This window comes from Stomoxys calcitrans, chromosome 3 (genome assembly GCF_963082655.1).
Source record: "Stomoxys calcitrans chromosome 3, idStoCalc2.1, whole genome shotgun sequence".
NCBI lineage: Eukaryota > Metazoa > Arthropoda > Insecta > Diptera > Muscidae > Stomoxys > Stomoxys calcitrans.
In genome coordinates this window covers 101,711,676-101,727,711 of record NC_081554.1, presented here as the reverse complement: position 1 = coordinate 101,727,711, position 16,036 = coordinate 101,711,676, and the positions used below count along the sequence as shown (strand labels likewise).

General features: G+C 38.6%; 1 protein-coding gene across 1 annotated transcript in view; it reads right to left on the bottom strand.

Annotated features, from left to right (window-relative positions):
• LOC106095553 (myosin-G heavy chain) overlaps positions 1–14,583 on the bottom strand; it is a 236,661-nt gene extending 222,078 nt beyond the window's left edge. Inside the window, exon 1 of the mRNA XM_059364214.1 lies at positions 12,620–14,583. The gene's annotated coding sequence lies outside the window, so the exon portion shown is untranslated. The remainder of the gene's footprint in view (positions 1–12,619) is intronic.
• Between the last annotated feature and the right edge of the window lie 1,453 nt (positions 14,584–16,036).

The window sequence follows — 16,036 nt, the reverse complement described above, 5'->3', positions numbered from 1 at the left end:
AGCACGGAATTCCTAACTTAAAATGTTCTTTTTACTTTATAGTTTTTAGAGCGCACAACAAGCCGATTACTGGCTTAGGTGTTTGTCCATAGTGGCACGGGCCGGATTAATATCTGCACCCTCTTTTCAACATAACCTAACCTACTTTGATAGCCATTAAAAAGCATTTGTTCAACTAGATTTCCAAGTGCCGCGATCTTCTGTGTTCCTTCCCCAATCTCAGACATCCAATTTCAATACGTCTTTCTATACTTTGTCTTTCCAACGGAGTTTTGGTTTCCCCTTTTGCCTATTCCATAATGGTCGCCGTCAAAATCTTCTAAGCTGGAGCATTCTGGCAACATGACCTAGCCAAAGTATCTGCTGTGTTTTGATACGTTCAAGTCAAACGTAATAATTTTATTGTGGCCAAATGACAGATTGCAAAAAAAAAACAAAACAGCACAAATATGAGTTAAAAATAAGTAAAAACTCTAGGTTCCAGCCAAATAAGATGAATACTGCGGCTTCTAGTAGCTCAAGATGTAAACTGGTCGGTTTATATGGAAGCAATATTAGGTTATAAAACAATTTGGACTGTATTTGGCTCGATTGTTAAAAGTTGTTACAGAGCATTCTGTGCAAAATTTTAGTCATATCGGATAACAATTGGGGCTTCTAGAGACTAATGAAGTAAAATCCGTAGATCGGTTTATATGGCAGCTGTATCGGGTTCTAGACCAATTAGGACCATTCTAACCACAGATATTGGAAGCCATAACAAAACACTACGTGCAAAGATTCAGCTCAATCGGATAAGAAGTGCGGCTGCTAGGACCACATTATATGAGAGCTATATTCAAATCTGAACAGAGATGACCGATTTTCCGACCGATTTCAATGACCAATATCAATTGTAAGTATCTGTTCAAAATTTCTAACCGACTGGCGGACGGACGAACATGACTGGAAAGATTGCAAATGGAAATTTTTACTTTATGGGGTACAGATCAATATTTCGAGATGTTGCAAACGGAATGATGAAACTCCCTTCATGATAAAAATTACTTTATATTTCAAAACCAAATAAAAATTCAATTTTGCATGTTTGTTTGCTAATTTTTGAAATTGGGTCAAATTAAGCCAAATTGTTGTAGTTTCTCTATAACGTAGTACTTTGTCGGTCCCAACCTACTACGTTATAGAGTAGCTCGCCTAGTCTAGTAGTATCAGTGTCTTGCATAGTGTGATTGTCATCTATCGGGAGGCGGCTTTGCTCCTAAACTGCTGCTACGTGGACTAGAGCTAGCAAAATATCGATGGCAGTATCGATATTTTATTTTTTATCTGAATATCGATTGATAATTTTCCTATCGACACTATCGGCGAAGTTAAATTTTTTGCAAAATTTACCAAAATGGGCGATCCGACACAGAATGTATTCTATAAATTTCAATGCGCCTATAGAGGGCGCTATTTTTTCACAATTTTCATCTGTGGGCTAACATTTATGATTTCTATTATGACTTCCATCCGAATTTATTAAATTTGGCTTTATTCGGTCTGTGCATTGATATTGCTTTACATAAATCGATCTCCTGATTTATACTTCTCATTATCGTATGAAAAATTATATCGGTACTATCGATATTTATTATTAACAAGTAAAAGCGTGCTAAGTTCGGCCGGGCCGAATCTTACATACCCTCCACCATGGATCGCATATGTCGAGATCTTTTCCCGGCATCTCTTCTTAGGCAAAAAAAGGATATAAGAAAAGATTTGCTCTGCTATTAGAGCGATATCAAGATATGGTCCGGTTTGGACCACAATTAAATTATATGTTGGAGACCTGTGTAAAATGTCAGCCAATTCGAATAAGAATTGCGCCCTTTGTGGGCTCAAGAAGTAAAATAGAGAGATCGATTTATATGGGAGCTATATCAGGCTATAAACCGATTCAGTCATCCGTCGTACAAAATTTCAGGCAAATCGGATAATAATTACGACCTCTAGAGGCTCAAGAAGTCAAGATCCCAGATCGGTTTATATGGCAGCTATATCAGGTTATGAACCGATTTGAACCATATTTGGCACAGTTGTTGGATATCATAACAAAATACTACGTGCCAAAATTCATTCAAATTGGATAAGAATTGCGCCCTCTAGAGGCTCAAGAAGTCAAGACCCAAGATCGGTTTATATGACAGCTATATCAGGTTATGGACCGATTTGAACCATACTTGACACAGTTGTTGGATGTCATAACAAAACACGTCGTGCAAAATTTCATTCCAATCGGATAAGAATTGCGCACTCTAGAGGCTCAAGAAGTCAAGACCCAAGATCGGTTTATATGGCAGCTATATCAGGTTATGGACCGATTTGAACCATACTTGGCACAGTTGTTGGATGTCATAACAAAACACGTCGTGCAAAATTTCATCCCAATCGGATAAGAATTGCGCACTCTAGAGGCTCAAGAAGTCAAGACCCAAGATCGGTTTATATGGCAGCTATATCGAAACATGGACCGATATGGCCCATTTACAATACCAACCGACCTACACTAATAAAAAGTATTTGTGCAAAATTTCAAGCGCCTAGCTTTACTCCTTCGGAAGTTAGCGTGCTTTCGACAGACAGACGGACGGACGGACGGACGGACGGACGGACAGACGGACGGACATGGCTAGATCGACATAAAATTTCACGACGATCAAGAATATATATACTTTATGGGGTCTCAGACGAATATTTCGAGTAGTTACAAACAGAATGACGAAATTAGTATACCCCCCATCTTATGGTGGAGGGTATAAAAATATAGAAAATGTCGAATGTTGCGATTATCGATAGTTTGCCAGCTCTTACGTGGACCCCGTTCTGACTAAGTGGTACACATTTCATACCATCATCAGGGATTGATTCTGCGGTATCCTCAACTCCGCTGATGCCAGTAGCTGGGAAAATTATTCTTTTCATATTACTAGCACACCAGAGGGAGTTTATGTTTCAGTCTTTGACAATATTTCCGGTCTTCATTCGGACTCTTGAACATCTTGATTCACTAACACTCAATCCTTTTTGCGGAATATATGTTTCTCCAGTCTCATTTTCCCCCTATACCTCTCCATCACCTGGCGCGTTGCTGCCGACTGTAGGGTTGCTGAACACTCTTGGTGAAAGCTTTCGGTACCCAAGTGCGGATATCCCGGCATTTTCCATGAAGTGAGCAATGGTTTACTACTGCTATATCCTCGGGACAAGGAGTGCTTTCATCATCTGTTACGTTGCTGCCATCTGTTACGTTTGCAGATTTTTGATGAATTTTCGGATCATACGTTTGTCGCTTGCTTAGACGTGTTCGAACCTTTTGCTGCAGCAAGGTAATGATCCGAATCAATGTTCGTTCCGCTAACTTATGAACAACACGATCTATTTAATTTCTCTGTTTTGATAGGGCTACAGCCATGTGTCCTTGTGAATCCTTCGATGTTGGAATCTGGTGTTGTCGATGTAATGCATTTTTAAATATGTTGTTATTAGTCTATGAGGACAACCCCAAATGGGTACAACTTTTCCAATTGTGTGGAAAAAGCTGTAATCCGCAAATTAATAAGCACTTTATCTGTCTTATGTTGTGGAACAGTACCGGCTTTACAATTTTCCTGAACAATTCGGGATCTTGGGCACAAAAATTAGTTTTTGAAAAATGCGTTTTCGCGTACTCAAAAATCTGTGCAAATATGCACATATGAGGTTTGGCAAACTTCTACTGGATGTTTTTTCCTAGCAGTGGGAAAGGATTGTCCTTACTCCACTGCAAATTTTAACTGAAAAGGTACCCGAACACACCTATACAATAAATTAGATTTTTCAACGGTCACCAAACACTCCATCATGCAATGATTTATTGAAATTGATATTCGACGATAAGAGGAATTGAAAAGGAAAATCTTTGGAAGATATTGTCAACTTGCATCCATAATTTTCGATCATTTTATGTCACGAAAAGCGTCATCAATGTCATCGCACGATATGAAAATTCTTCCAAAATGTATGTATTTAAATAATGTTTATACCCTCTACCACAGGATTGGGGTATACATACATCGTTTTTCCGATTGTAAAACATCGAAATATTATTCTAACGGTCTTGTTCACAATACTTTATGAAGTCCTAAAATTGATTTATTTGGCAGTTCTATAAAGGGAATTGCTCTCTCAAGTAAACAAAACATGCAAATTTTTCAAAACACTGAAAAAAAGTTATAGCAAACTATTTGTGGTAGCTTGCGTCATGGTTTCTCCTAACAACCGAAACTCAATTTGAAAACTTTAAAATCCTTTTTTGATTATCTTTTCTTTTTAACAATAGCAATTTTAAAACCCATTTTTAATTTAATTGTGCGAAACTAGGGGGTCGCTAGGAGGGCTGAAATTGTGTCGCGATTTCATTATAACCCTAAACTGCCATTTAACTTACGGACCCTCCAGAGGTCTTAATATAGATCCGATTTAGCTAAAATTTGATATTTGGATTTATTAAATACAGGACGTATTTAATACGTCCTGTATTTAATAAATCCAAAGATAAATATAGCTGCCATATAAGCACATATTCTTATTTTTCCTGTTGAGTCCATAAAACTCTCAATTTTTATTTTATTTGGGAAAAATGTTGTATTTAACGCATTTTTTAAGCAATTTTTTTAATTCCGTTTATATTCATTTTCTGGGCGGGCAATTTGCAATTTGCCCCATTTTGTAAAACTACAAAACCAACAAATTTCCAGCCATCATAAATTGACCATAGTGTTTTCTTTATGTGACATGACTAGCCTTTGAAGAAATGCAATTTAAAGCTCCATATTATACCAGTGGGAAAACTTTCCAATAAAATTTTCATATTTGAGATCATTTACGTTTGGTTGAGCCAGTTAGTACTTTATTGACAGAAGGATTTCGCTGTCATCTCTTAGACAAATTTTCTTCTGATGATCTCTTGTTTCGGGAACAAAATGGTCGTTAATCAATTCCTAAGATATTTGTTTTATTACCAAACTTTTATATTGACTTAATAAAAAACTGAAAGTTCGTGAATATTCTTTAAAACTCTTGGCCAAGCTCTTTTTCCAATAACTATTGCCTTACACTTGTACGCATAATAAAGCAGTTGGTTTCTCTTTGGCATACCAAGCTGCTTTCAGTCAAACTTCAAGTTTCATTTTGTTTAATTTTTCAAACGTAATCGATAAACTGGAGCTACCTTGGCTCAGAGAATAGCATGTCCACCTATGACGCTGAACGCCTTTGTTCGAATCCTAGCGAGTACTTCAGCAAAATTGCGGCGGTGGTTATCCTCTCCTCATGCAGGCGAAGTTTGTGAAATAACAGCCATGTAAAAACTTCTCTCCAAAGAGGTGTCGCACTAGGGTATCTCTCATAATTGAGCTTAAACTTGAATCGGACACCACTCATTCAAATGTGAGGAGTGTGACCTATGTTCCTTAATGCAATCCGCGTGCAAGTTTGAAAAAATGGCTATCGTTCGTCACGCAGCGTGCGTAACATAAGGTTTACAGCTCTAACAAGAAACGACAAATAATTTTGGTGTTCATGCAGATTTGGAATTTTCGTATTCTCATCTTCATTTCATGTAATAAAATATTTGAGATTTACTACTCAAAATTGGCTTAAAGTTACGAAAACCTACTTTAATCTCGTATGGTACTTAAATTTTTGTAACGTGCGCCACACAAATTTGTGATTCAATTTTCCCCAAAATTTATTGGAGATAAAGACATTTTCTTATACGCATTTGAAAGTACTTTTAAACCCCCTCTCTACAATATAACCGAGTTACATTAACCGATTAATGTAATTCAGTTCGAAAATGCAAACGAATGAAGCGTTCGTCACGCAGGATTCACCCATATGTCAAATAAATCTATTTCAGATTAACATTGTTTTGTGAATGAAGCCGTAAGTATGTATTTTCTTGGTTGCCATGGCATTTTAAGTCGAACCGTTCGTCTGTCTGTCTGTCGAAGCACGCTAACTTCCGAAGGAGTAAAGCTAGGTACATGAAATTTTACAAAAATATTTCCTTATTGTAGCTCGGTTGGGGTTGTAAATGGGCTACATCGACCCATGCTAAGATATAGCTCAGATAAAAACCGATCTCCCGATTATACTTCTTGACCCTCTAGAGGGCGTAATTTTTATCCGATTTGGCTGAAATTTTGTACGACGTCTTTTGCTATGACCTTCCACGACTTGCCGTCTGGTCTGAATCGGTCCACAGCATGATACTGCTCCCATATAAACCGATCTCTCGATTCATGAGCTTCTAGATGGCGTAATTCTTTTCCGATTTAGCCGCAAATTTGTACAACGACTTTTCCTGGGACCTTCAACATACGATCCAAATATGGTCTGAATCGGTCAGTAGCCCCTATTTTGGCTGAAATTAGCAATTTTTATCCATTATCCGAATTGGCTGAAATTTGGCGCAATGAGTTTTTACTATGGTCTCCAAGTTCCAAGACAAGTATGGTCCAAATAGTTCCACAACCTGTTATACCGGCCAAACTTAGCTCGATTTTACATGTTAGTAGCTTTACTTTAAGATACTTTAAAGTTTGATATTTTGAATGGAAAACAATTATTTTGTTTGATTTGGTTTTGGACAAACAAAATGTGTCAAATAAATGTGTGAAGAATGTACGAATTTGACATATTTTGGGCGAAAATTATGAAAGATGCTAGGACAAATAGTTGACTAATCTGAAGGCACCTTAAGAAAATATCTTCCCTTTAATGTATTTGAAGTTTTGATAAGTAAATGCTATTTGGTTTTACATATGTCATTTTGGGCAAAATGTCATTGAGTCGTATGACATTAATAATTTGTTGGTTAGTTATGTGTAATGTCGGAGACCATCGTGTGGCAGAAGTTAGCATGTCCGCCTACGACGCGTGAACATTCCAAAAAAATTTTTTCAGCGGTGGTTATACCCTTACAAATGCCACCATCATTAGGAAGGTATCCAGCCATGTTAAAACTTCTCCAACTACTGGTGCTCTGCGGCACGCAGTTCAGACTATATCTCCAAAAAAATTAGCTTAGGTTAGGTTGAAGAGAGTGCGGATATTAATCCGCCCCATGTCACTGCGGGTATGTCCATTATGCCAGTACTTGGCTTGTTGTGCCCTCTTAATACTAAAAAAAAACTCGAAAAGAAAGTCTATGTCAGAATTCAGCGCTATTTACAAAAACCCTAGTTGTTTTCCATACCAAATCTCAATACCAATCACACAATACCGTGTCCCCACCTAAGCGGTGCAATGACATAGGTAATGCTCCAACGTCTCATCATCTTCCATCGATTTTGCATAAGTGAACTCGTAGTCCTATGTGTCCTGTTTTGATACCGGAAGCTATACTGACCTCATTCATACTTCCTTTCAGTAATAGTCTCGTCTTCTCATAATCTTATTCTCCCCATAGGATTTTCGTCGTCCTATCCTTAGAGAAGCCGTTAATCTCCTTCTTACATTCCAAGACTGTTCGTGACCTTGTTATTGTCCTGGTGTCTAGTTTACTGTCCGCAAAGATATTCACACTCGATGTCCTCGCGTTTACACAACTCGGATCGCTCGGATCTCCGCCTGCAGGACCGTATTATGGTCAGGCAGTCTAAAACAAATGTCAGTCCGTGGGTTCTTAATGTAAACCCCCAGGCCCATTCTGTCCTCTTGTTTTGATCCATCCGTGTAAGATGATGTTCCAGGTGGCAATACTAGGGTTCCGCCAATCCAAGACTGTGCCTCGGACTAGACTTCAAGTAACGTCTCAGGTAACTTTCCTATCGTTGCCTCGGAAAACTCAAACAAACAAACCGACAAAAAAAAAATAACACAAACTGATTTTTACATATAAGATTTGTCGAAGCGATAGTTCTCCCAAAAAAAAAAAAAATATATATGTATATAAAGGGTGATTTTTTTGAGGTTAGGATTTTCATGCATTAGTATTTGACAGATCACGTGGGATTTCAGACATGGTGTCAAAGAGAAAGATGCTCAGTATGCTTTGACATTTCATCATGAATAGACTTACTAACGAGCAACGCTTGCAAATCATTGAATTTTATTACCAAAATCAGTGTTCGGTTCGAAATGTGTTCATTCACCGTAACGTTGCGTCCAACAGCATCTTTGAAAAAATACGGTCCAATGATTCCACCAGCGTACAAACCACACCAAACAGTGCATTTTTCGGGATGCATGGGCAGTTCTTGAACGGCTTCTGGTTGCTCTTCACTCCAAATGCGGCAATTTTGCTTATTTACGTAGCCATTCAACCAGAAATGAGCCTCATCGCTGAACAAAATTTGTCAAAATTTGAACACATTTCGAACCGAACACTGATTTTGGTAATAAAATTCAATGATTTGCAAGCGTTGCTCGTTAGTAAGTCTATTCATGATGAAATGTCAAAGCATACTGAGCATCTTTCTCTTTGACACCATGTCTGAAATCCCACGTGATCTGTCAAATACTAATGCATGAAAATCCTAACCTCAAAAAAATCACCCTTTAGATCAATCACGACAATATGGGACAATTGAGTGTAGAGCGCGATGCTAATATTTTTTCAGAGCTTAGTGTGTGGGTGGCGGCTCCATTCGGTTCATATCCCTCAAACTGGACACTTTGTTAACTGTTATCTGTTACATGACCAAGTGTTTCAAGAACGACTCGCCTTAAATACTCCCCTAAACCAGACATATATGTATACCGACCTTCGCAATATGTGGCTCAAATATGGCTCAATTATTGGGAGTAGAGTATGAATCTGATATCCACTATAGGGACAAATGGTTTGGCGACTCCAATCCACTACCAAAACCAAGAGAATGAAGTAGATCTTGCATCCATCCAGAAATTTGGCATCCTTATTTATGGTGAGGTATCTAGGGGACTGAGCGCGCCAACGTCAAAGCCCGCCAAATTTTGTTTTCATATTATTTTTATTGAATCTTTAATAAATGAAAATTACAATAAGTTTACAAATCCTAATCTAATTTTGTTTAATTCTAAAGAGTTTTACCAATGTAAATAACCTCTTTGTGTTTACATTTACTTGGAATAATTTTGGATTTACAATTATAATATAATAATAAAATATAAAATAATAATAATATAATTATATTTTTAACATTTTCTGTAGCAAATTTTATACAAGATTCAATGTGTCAGTCCTTCTGAGGCGCAAATGTCCTTCAAAGTTCAGAAGATCTCGAGTAAGGGCGTTGGGGTGGGACCTCAATTTATTTATGTAGCATTGGGTGTAAATGGTGATGGTAAATCTTTATGAATACTAGCGTTCTTGACATACCATAGGGCTTTGACGATACTTCGTCTTCTTGTAGTTTGTTGATATTTGCGGCACATGCTGCACCCCAGAGCTGTATGCCATATGTCCGTACTGGTTTTATAATGCATTCATATAGCAAAACTTTGTATTTAAGTTGAGGATTTAAATGGTGACCAATGAGACAATACAGTTGGCAAGTTGAAAGCTTAATATGATCAGTCCAAATTAGGCGTCTAGCTAAATGCATTCCCAGATACTTTACTTTATCTTTTTGGGGTATCGTAGAGTTGAATATTATTATTTTGGGGCAAGATTCTCTATTAAGAGTGACAGTTACATGGGTGCACAGTACTAGCACTCACTACAATACAAAGCACGCCAAATGGATAAATAGACCAATCATGACAATATGGAGCTCAAATGAAAGGTATTTAAGAGTAGAGCATGAATCTGATATCTGGTGGTCCGCCTCAACCTCAAGGTACCCCCATATCGGACATATTTACCATCATATCATAGCAAAATAAGACTCAAATAAGAGTTATTTTGGAGTAGAGCACGAATTTGATATCCGCGTAGGGGACAAAATATCGAAAAGGCCGTACCACCCCCAAATATAACTTATTTCCTGATCGTGCAGGTATAGACTTCAGATAAAATAAGAGAGTGAAAGATGGTGCAACGGAGCTGGCCCTCTCCGGCTAGTTTGGTATATATAAAGAACTAAAAACTTTGTTAAGCAATAGTTGGCACTTGAAAAAGTAGGAGCAAAAGCGGTTATAGTCTTTGCAAACTTTATGCAACTGCTTTGTTTCCTTCAATTTTTTGTCATCTTATCTGCTGAAATGTCGAACGCATATTACGAGGGATGCTATAGATTTTTCCGGAAAAGCTAATTTTTATCAGCAAAAAAGATTTTATGGTTTTTCAAAATGTCCCCCAGCATGATTTATACGTTTTTGCATATGCTCAAACCGATTGTCGATGCCCTTTTTCCACTTCGATTGATACATTTCCAAAATATGATGATTGAAAGCTTCAACAGTATTTTCTGGCGACAAACATCATTGACCACTCATTTTTATGTCGGGAACAAGAAGAAATAATTGGGCATCAAGTCAGGGCTATACAGCGGATGGCCCATCAATTCGACGTTATGGCCGGTCATAAAAGCGCTGTTGAACAACGCTTCGTCTTCTCTTGTTTGTTTTTCGGATTTCTCCCAAGATTTCACGCAATCAAATTGTGATGTACCACGCAGAATTGGCCGTCCTACGTTGTTTAAGCTGAACAGTCGCGACCAGTGACCAGTTTTGCAGAAGACACAGGGGACCATTTGCTTCGAAGTTTTTCTTCCACGAACACGATCGATTATGGTTTCGTTTCGGGCTCATACGCTTAGATCCACAATGCGCCGCCTTCGACGATCTTTTAAATGTATTTCAAAGCATTGCGATCGTATTTTTTCAACATTTCCTCACACTAATCGACACGAGCCTTTTTGCGAGCTATTGTCAAATTGTGTGGAATCCAATCAGAACAAAACTTTTTTGCGGCAACGTGTTCATGAAATATCGAATGCTCAAGGATGCTCCTTTCTCACGGTATATCAAATGACGGTCTTGCACTTTAAGTTCACTCACGGCAGCAATGTTCTCTAGTACAACGGTCGTTTTTGATCGACCTGCAAGGAATCCGAGGCTTGGCCACAACTTAATTCATTTAATCAGTTTGTTCGCGGTGCTGTAAGATGGTGATTCATCGCCATACAAACATTTCAAATGTTGCAAAAAATGGTCGTACGAAAATTTTCACGAGTTAATTTAAGTTTTTGGTCGAATTAATTTTTCCAAGTCACTCCAAACAACACAAATGATGGTCGTACGTCAAAACGTTCTGAATACGATTATGCCAGAAAACGTCAATCTTTCCAATGGAAATGTCCGATTGCACCTTGATGTTACTAAGGCGAGAAACGTATGTAGCAACCCTCGTACTGTTGAACCAACATGCAAGTTGCCAAACAATTTATTTTGTATTTAATTTGCTAAAATAACTTATCGACTAATTAAGAACATGTAGTGGAATTGAACACAAATCCACAGAGTAATGTAGATGTACTTTGATAACTTTGACGTTTTTTACTCGCTGGTTTTGCGAAGCGTTTTTTGTAATGGAGGAGTGCATGAAGTTTAGTTATATCCAAGGAAACAATTTGCTGCTAACAGCAAATATTGAATGCTTATATTGAATTGAACTTTGTTAACTTTTCCATAAACTCTTTTCAAATTTTATAGCTGCTAACTTATTCTTAGTTAGCGGTGGTTTTCCCTCCTAATGCTGGCGACATTTGTATGGTACTTTGCCATATGAAACATCTCTCCAAAGAGGTGTCGCACTGCGGCACGCCTTTCGTTCTTAGCATATGCAAGGGCTAGTTTTTTTTTAGTATTGGAAGACATTTTTCCCTGCAGTTTTAACGGTTTTTCGTGTGTGTAAAATCATCACAAGTGTCGCCAGCACTAGGAGGGGAAAACCGCCGCTAAAAATTCTTGCTGATGTTCTCGCCGGGATCAAATGGTTAAATATTCTCATATAATGTTTACTCATGTTTCGAATGATATTTTAACCGATATTTTGTCGGCACTTATGTACTTGAAATACCTAATATTTTATCACATTTTCTATTAGAAGAAGAGTTGCAAAATACGTTACATTGCAAAGCATGGGAATAAATGTATGTCTAACTCTTATGGTTTGTTATAAACTTCGTTGGAGTTTTGTAATTATGGATAGGTCTAAAACTATTGATCACTACGACGTCAACAATTAGGTTATAATTGCTGTACATACTTAATTAATCGTCAATCAAATCATTTCATGGCAATGAGTAGGTACATCGTTGACGGGGGCAAGTGCACTTTTGTCACACACTGGGAGGCAGTGAAAAGATAGACAGTGATGGTGTTCACTGTCCACATACAAACGACCTACCGAAGTTACACTATGATGACCATGGTAGTTATGCCTCAGTTCCGATTGCACTTAATATTAAAGTTCTTCTCGAACCTATTTATGGTGTGATATTCAAGTCGATACCAGATAGCTATTGTTGTTGTTGTTATTGTTCGTTATGTCTTTTGTCAACACAACACTTGTGAATTTGATCGTCATTGGTAATGAATGCTCAAAATGTCCGTTTTAGCTCGTATATTTTAATATTTTGGCGGGCTTACATTGCCCCTCACTTACCCAATAATCTTTCGAATTCCAGAGTTGCCAAGAGGGTTTATTTCACATTGCATTGCACGATCACTATAAATGAATTGAACTTTTATTGACTTTTTGTTGTTATTTGAGCATTTGCTGTGTACCCGTTTTGCATTTGATACGGACGCTGTGCTGCTGTTGTTTAGGACTTTTTTTTGCACTTTGTTTATTAAAATTAAGATCATTTGACATTTGCACACGCTCTATAAACAACATCGATGAACTAATATACACACAGGCACAAACGCATATGTATGTATCCGAATGCACTATATTAACATTTCTGTACGTACAGACAGACAGACAATCGAACAAACGTTTCTTGTTTTAATAAAACTTGATGTTTTGACACTCGCTCCTCACTTTACCACCACTCACTCTTCTTCATTTCTTTTACTATTTTTTTTTATTGTGCTTTATTGAAAACAAATACAACCCACTTGTATATGTGTGTAGGGATATGTGCATTTGCACGCCCGCCGCAGACTACATCTATATGAGAGTATGGGTATGCATGCAAACATACGGACAGACAACGTGGAAAATCGAGAACGAAATTCACTTCACATAAGAGCAGAGCACAGCAATGCTCTGAGCAGAATAACTTAATATGTGACACTTTTCGTCTGTTGTTGGCTTTGGTTGTTTCAATGGTCGTCGGCGGCGTTCAACTGTGGGTTATGAATGTGTTCAAATGTGCACATCGAATCGAAATTGCACAGACGTTCGTTTGTTGCTTAGATAGCCGGTCAATATCGGCGGTGCCGTTCTACCAAACGTTGTGTTGTTTTTGTTGGCGGATTTTGTTTTTGTATCGATGTCTGTGCACTCTCGCGTATTTATCGAGACTCGCGAGGTGTTATGGCTTTTGTATGTTTAACCTTTAAAGCGCATTATTCACTCACTTGCGCCGTGAAGTTCGGAATGTATAGATTTGTTTTGTTGTTGTTGTTGATTTTTCATCTTTGTCGCCTTTTTGTTTGTGGTTGACTTTTAAACTTGGTTTTGCATCATTTTTGAAGTGTGTGACTGATGTTAATGTGGTGTGAGGATGAAATTTGCATTGCCAATTTCATTTACCTTTTTGTCCGTCCCTCTCACAAAGTGACCAGGGTGATGTCGCAGCCGACTTCTCACTGCCTGTGTCATTTATTTGTCAGATGTCTTTCGGGTTGCGGTTTGAGTGAGTGTTTGCGCCGCACACATATGTACACATACCTACACGCCGCTGGCGAGGCATTAGTATTTTCAGTTGTTGTCATTCAATTCTACAAATTTCAATCAATTTCTCCCTCCGAGACGCGAAAGGGTAGTAATATGGTATTTGTTTTGTTTTAAACATTCAACCGACATTTGAGCGAAAACCTATCGACCGACCGACACAATGAGATATAACTTTGAAATAAGTTTTTAAGGTTGGCGGTGAAGTGTTGTTGCCGTTTTTCAATTGTAATTGTTAAACCCGGGTGCTGTTGTGGTTGCCCCCTCCCCTTATTGAAGGTTTGGGATACTTAATTATAAATAAGTTTTTTCAGTTTTTGTGCTTTGCTTTGCGTAATCTCTAGGTTTACACTCCGCCCAGTCACGTGCTCGGTAGTTTCTTTTAAATTGTTGTCGCTTTGTATTGTCCTCTCATCCCCCCCCCATCAAAAGAGATAAGATACCACGCTGCTTGTTGTCCCATCAACTTTGCACATAGGAAGTGGATTTCATCGAAAATTATAACGCGTTCCTTTGATTTGCGTGATTAAGAATAAAAATTAACGCTGCTGCGATAATTCTTCTGTTGACCGACCGAGGATATCACTAAGTTCAGAAGAAGAAACACAACTGAACACGATCAGATTCAACGTGATGGTGGTGTTCTAGCTGTTTGAACTTTTGCGCGTACGTACTACGTTCGCACTATACTCCACCGCATTGTACACGCTCTCGGGCCCACATACTCAGACGTACTAGAGAACACCAAAAGCAGCGGACAAAAATAAACCCCAACCTCAAGCAAATCAACACAATGTGTAAAAACTGTCATAACCATCGTCGTTGTGGTTGTTGGCGCTGCCGTTGACGTCGCAGACCACGGCGACGGCGTCAGCCAATGTTGGACGATAAGCAGCAAACATGTGTTGCTTGCTTGCTGTGCCTACAATGGAGATAAACAAAAGAAATAAGGCATAGAAATATAAACTGAAATCCATTCAGAGAGAGCAAGCCTCTGCAAAAGACTTGTGTATGGGTGAGACCCGAGGTGTCTCATGACGCTGGGGAGTCATCGGATCCCCTTTACGAACCCACTCACACATTTGCGAATAGTAAAAGGTTGGCCTCCATCAGGGCATAGCGAACAAAACCCTCAAATGACGTACAAGTGATAGTTTTGTTTACATTGCAATGCGGAGCGTAAGCAACATGGGAGCGCGGGAGCATAAGAGCTTATTAGAGCGTAGTAACCATTGTATATCGAAGAATTTCCAGCGAAGACGAGAGTATTGGAGCACTCTCTCGACATTGACATATCGGTACCTTGCATTTTGGCGTGCTTGCGTAGTGTTTTTGCCGCTACTCACTTGTTGAACAGTTTGTTTTGTTTCTGTCAATAAACTAGGCTCTTCCACTCGGTGAACCTCCTATGTACCCATGCTCTTTGCATCCCGCGCTGCATTGCCTTCTGTCAAAGAAAATGCAACATATTAGCAACAAACTTGTATGGGCCGGTTCTGTTTTATTTGTATATACATAAGGCTGCCAATGTAGCTAATAATTGCCAATCCTCTGGCTGTGTGAGCAGTAACAGAGGCCGCCAGCAGCAATTGATAGTGCTGTCACTGCTGCAGAGGTCAAAGGAGGTCAGACGGTCAAAGTTCAAGATGACTGCCAATGAAGTACGCATAGCATAATGATCGAACGAACGGTGGCGGCTGCAGCCGCTGGTTGCGTATTGTACTTTGGGTGGCTTAAGTGCAAATAATGTTTATACACATTGTTGGAGTCTCATGTTGCTTCCATCATTTCGTTTGTTCGCTTGGATGTCTGTTTTCAGATTGTTTCGTTGGGCAAATTCTTGCTGATGTTCGCCGCACATAATTAAGCGCTGGACTCGTTGTGTTTTGAAAAGAATGTTGATTCTTGGCTGGGCGATATGGTCGGGTGGCCTATACTCAAGGATTATAGCCTTCGAGGGCTAGATGCATCAAACCTCATGATAAGATAATGTGACCTGATAACATCGTTGCATTCTCAGAGGTATGGTGTTGTCACATTGTGTCGCCTGTAATGTCGGAAAATACCCCTTCATTACAGTGAATATACATACAGCCGTATTCAAAATAATAGCAGTGCTACCATATCATATTTTCACAAGAGACATTTGTTGGTAGTTATATAAACTTCCGAAGTGAT